The sequence below is a fragment of the Schistocerca americana genome, unplaced genomic scaffold (assembly GCF_021461395.2).
Source record: "Schistocerca americana isolate TAMUIC-IGC-003095 unplaced genomic scaffold, iqSchAmer2.1 HiC_scaffold_197, whole genome shotgun sequence".
Lineage (NCBI taxonomy): Eukaryota > Metazoa > Arthropoda > Insecta > Orthoptera > Acrididae > Schistocerca > Schistocerca americana.
This window is the reverse complement of record NW_025725903.1, coordinates 127,501-132,500: the sequence shown is the minus strand read 5'-3', so window position 1 is coordinate 132,500 and position 5,000 is coordinate 127,501. Positions and strand designations below refer to the sequence as shown.

The following is a 5,000-nucleotide window of genomic DNA, read 5'->3' as shown; positions in this document are numbered from 1 at the left end:
AAACCGGCTGCCCCGCCCCGCCCCCCATTAAACCTTTCCTTACAACAATGTGTACCTTAACCTAACCTATATCGTACCGTAACCTAACCTATATCGTACCGTAACCTAACCTATGTCGTACCGTAACCTAACCTATGTCGTACCGTAACCTAACCTATGTCGTACCGTAACCTAACCTATGTCGTACCGTAACCTAACCTATGTCGTACCGTAACCTAACCTATGTCGTACCGTAACCTAACCTATGTCGTACCGTAACCTAACCTATGTCGTACCGTAACCTAACCTATGTCGTACCGTAACCTAACCTATGTCGTACCTTAACCTAACCTATGTCGTACCTTAACCTAACCTATGTCGTACCTTAACCTAACCTATGTCGTACCTTAACCTAACCTATGTCGTACCTTAACCTAACCTATGTCGTACCTTAACCTAACCTATGTCGTACCTTAACCTAACCTATGTCGTACCTTAACCTAACCTATGTCGTACCTTAACCTAACCTATGTCGTACCTTAACCTAACCTATGTCGTACCTTAACCTAACCTATGTCGTACCTTAACCTAACCTATGTCGTACCTTAACCTAACCTATGTCGTACCTTAACCTAACCTATGTCGTACCTTAACCTAACCTATGTCGTACCTTAACCTAACCTATGTCGTACCTTAACCTAACCTATGTCGTACCTTAACCTAACCTATGTCGTACCTTAACCTAACCTATGTCGTACCTTAACCTAACCTATGTCGTACCTTAACCTAACCTATGTCGTACCTTAACCTAACCTATGTCGTACCTTAACCTAACCTATGTCGTACCTTAACCTAACCTATGTCGTACCTTAACCTAACCTATGTCGTACCTTAACCTAACCTATGTCGTACCTTAACCTAACCTATGTCGTACCTTAACCTAACCTATGTCGTACCTTAACCTAACCTATGTCGTACCTTAACCTAACCTATGTCGTACCTTAACCTAACCTATGTCGTACCTTAACCTAACCTATGTCGTACCTTAACCTAACCTATGTCGTACCTTAACCTAACCTATGTCGTACCTTAACCTAACCTATGTCGTACCTTAACCTAACCTATGTCGTACCTTAACCTAACCTATGTCGTACCTTAACCTAACCTATGTCGTACCTTAACCTAACCTATGTCGTACCTTAACCTAACCTGTATTGCGCCTTAACCTAACCTGTATTGCGCCTTAACCTAACCTGTATTGCGCCTTAACGTAACCTGTATTGCGCCTTAACGTAACCTGTATTGCGCCTTAACGTAACCTGTATTGCGCCTTAACGTAACCTGTATTGCGCCTTAACGTAACCTGTATTGCGCCTTAACGTAACCTGTATTGCGCCTTAACGTAACCTGTATTGCGCCTTAACGTAACCTGTATTGCGCCTTAACGTAACCTGTATTGCGCCTTAACGTAACCTGTATTGCGCCTTAACGTAACCTGTATTGCGCCTTAACGTAACCTGTATTGCGCCTTAACGTAACCTGTATTGCGCCTTAACGTAACCTGTATTGCGCCTTAACGTAACCTGTATTGCGCCTTAACGTAACCTGTATTGCGCCTTAACGTAACCTGTATTGCGCCTTAACGTAACCTGTATTGCGCCTTAACGTAACCTGTATTGCGCCTTAACGTAACCTGTATTGCGCCTTAACGTAACCTGTATTGCGCCTTAACGTAACCTGTATTGCGCCTTAACGTAACCTGCATTGCGCCTTAACGTAACCTGCATTGCGCCTTAACGTAACCTGTATTGCGCCTTAACGTAACCTGTATTGCGCCTTAACGTAACCTGTATTGCGCCTTAACGTAACCTGTATTGCGCCTTAACGTAACCTGTATTGCGCCTTAACGTAACCTGTATTGCGCCTTAACGTAACCTGTATTGCGCCTTAACGTAACCTGTATTGCGCCTTAACGTAACCTGTATTGCGCCTTAACGTAACCGATATTGCGCCTTAACGTAACCTATATTGCGCCGTAACGTAACCTATATTGCGCCGTAACGTAACCCACATTGCCCCTTAACGTAACCCACATTGCCCCTTAACGTAACCCACATTGCCCCTTAACGTAACCCAACACACGTTGGGCCTTAACCCAACACACGTTGGGCCTTAACCCAACACACGTTGGGCCTTAACCCAACACACGTTGGGCCTTAACCCAACACACGTTGGGCCTTAACCCAACACACGTTGGGCCTTAACCCAACACACGTTGGGCCTTAACCCAACACACGTTGGGCCTTAACCCAACACACGTTGGGCCTTAACCCAACACACGTTGGGCCTTAACCCAACACACGTTGGGCCTTAACCCAACACACGTTGGGCCTTAACCTGCTCTGTAATTGTCATACGACGCGTTAAATTAGTGTAGTGTTGCCTAACTGCAACCCCCGCAATATAGTTTGCTACTCGCACTGCCCGGTCCCCAGTGTATCGCTTCATGTTAAACACCTTGCAGCTATACACTGTAATGTGGATGGCAGCAGGACGTACATGCTCAATGCCCTTTGCAGTTGTTCATTGGCATTTGCAGTTGTTCATTGGCATTCGCATGTGCGAAGCACTTAGCCTACGCTGTGGTACGGCCTGTGTCAACTGTCCGCTGATGTTGTACGTCCAAATCACACACTGTACTGCACATTGGTCCTCATGTACTGAATGATACATCGTGGTACATGTGACCGTACAACGACTGCGCCAACAACGGCGAACCATGCGGTCCAAATGTTGTGCACTCAGCTACGTGTCGTCTCCCTATAAGAGCTGGATTGCAGTGTGGTATGCCCTGGATGGCGATCAGCATGAGCCGTCTGTTGATGTAGTGGCGCGTGTTGTCAGACGTAGTCGTCTCTTCTCACACACCGTGATAGCATGGTGCACTGCGTTCCACATCTGCGACATGCGACAGAGGCCGGTTGACAGTCGTTCGCGCAATGGACATCGCATACGTACGGGGGCCACCTTCCACGTGTTCGCGAAGCGTGCACATGTTGTTGCGTGTATGTGGGCAGACATAGTGTGTCGTGACACCTGACACAGGCATGCAACAATCGTTGAATTTGCAAATGGCGATGGACGCCTACGTTTGCTGGTGACGTTATGCAAATGAACAACTGGTAAACCGTTGTGGTGCGGTTGTTCTCGCTAGAGGTGAATCAGTGATGGCGACGATCGGTTGAGCTACCAACCGGTTGTTCCAGCGATACCCACCATGCCCACGAACGTGAATGGCATCTGGGTGTGAAGCGATACGCGGCGGTGGCTGGGTGGGACCGTCCCCGGCCGGTGAGGGGGGGCCTCCCGGCGTGCTGGCCGCGCGGTGCGTGGGCGCACGCGCTACAGCCGGCTGGTGGGGGCGGCCAGTGGCAGGCGCGCCGGCCGACGGAGGCGGCAGGCGGCGCAGCTGCGCGCCGGCGCACCCTGCACGCGGCGCCGTGCGGCCAAAGTAGGTCCTCGCGGGCCCGGTGCGAAGCGCGGTGGACATCTGCAGTGTGCTGGTCCGATTGAGGACTGTGTGCGCTGAGGATGCGCCGCCGCCCGGCGCTCGGCGCCGCGACGCCGTCTGCTGCTCGGTCGCCTCTGCGGTTCTCGCAGGTGGTTTGTATCGCAGCTGTGCGGACGTGTTGGCGCGTGCGCTGTGCTGGGAGAGTTCGCTTCGGCACCCAAGTGGGGCTTTTGTCCTTCTGTGGCGCTGGCGTTGGAGCTGCCGGTCACCGTAGGTGGCGCGTGTTGTCTCCCGCCGGCAATGCCACGACAGCACGCTCCCGGGCCTCTGTCGGCAGCGGCAAGCTCAGTTGGGAGCACGGGTGGTCGCACCTAAAGCGTCTACTCGCCAAACTCCGGGCGATTGCGCCTCTCTCGAACCCGACCAAGTACTTAGGACGGCGCTGCGCGCCGCCGGGACCTGAGAGGGTTTCGAGGTGTATTGTGCAGGGGAGCTCAGCCTCCTCCTGTTTGCAGAATAATTGAGCGGACGCTTGCGTGTTCGCGCGGGCCCCCGGGACACACTCCCGGGCGGCCGGCTGCTCAGCTCTAGTTGACGCAGCTCCCTGGTTGATCCTGCCAGTAGTCATATGCTTGTCTCAAAGATTAAGCCATGCATGTCTCAGTACAAGCCGCATTAAGGTGAAACCGCGAATGGCTCATTAAATCAGTTATGGTTCCTTAGATCGTACCCACGTTACTTGGATAACTGTGGTAATTCTAGAGCTAATACATGCAAACAGAGTCCCGACCAGAGATGGAAGGGACGCTTTTATTAGATCAAAACCAATCGGTCGGCTCGTCCGGTCCGTTTGCCTTGGTGACTCTGAATAACTTTGGGCTGATCGCACGGTCCTCGTACCGGCGACGCATCTTTCAAATGTCTGCCTTATCAACTGTCGATGGTAGGTTCTGCGCCTACCATGGTTGTAACGGGTAACGGGGAATCAGGGTTCGATTCCGGAGAGGGAGCCTGAGAAACGGCTACCACATCCAAGGAAGGCAGCAGGCGCGCAAATTACCCACTCCCGGCACGGGGAGGTAGTGACGAAAAATAACGATACGGGACTCATCCGAGGCCCCGTAATCGGAATGAGTACACTTTAAATCCTTTAACGAGTATCTATTGGAGGGCAAGTCTGGTGCCAGCAGCCGCGGTAATTCCAGCTCCAATAGCGTATATTAAAGTTGTTGCGGTTAAAAAGCTCGTAGTTGGATTTGTGTCCCACGCTGTTGGTTCACCGCCCGTCGGTGTTTAACTGGCATGTATCGTGGGACGTCCTGCCGGTGGGGCGAGCCGAAGGCGTGCGACGCGCCTCGTGCGTGCTCGTGCGTCCCGAGGCGGACCCCGTTGCAATCCTACCAGGGTGCTCTTGAGTGAGTGTCTCGGTGGGCCGGCACGTTTACTTTGAACAAATTAGAGTGCTTAAAGCAGGCAAGCCCGCCTGAATACTGTGTGCATGGAATAATGG

The 5,000-nt window shown here is 51.6% G+C and overlaps 1 non-coding gene across 1 annotated transcript in view; it reads left to right on the top strand.

The window, feature by feature from the left end:
- The first annotated feature begins 4,091 nt into the window (after positions 1–4,091).
- Positions 4,092–5,000, top strand: part of LOC124573838 — a 1,910-nt gene continuing 1,001 nt past the window's right edge. Inside the window, exon 1 of the ribosomal RNA XR_006972173.1 lies at positions 4,092–5,000. This exon is cut by the window's right edge and continues 1,001 nt beyond it. This is a non-coding gene — a ribosomal RNA (small subunit ribosomal RNA).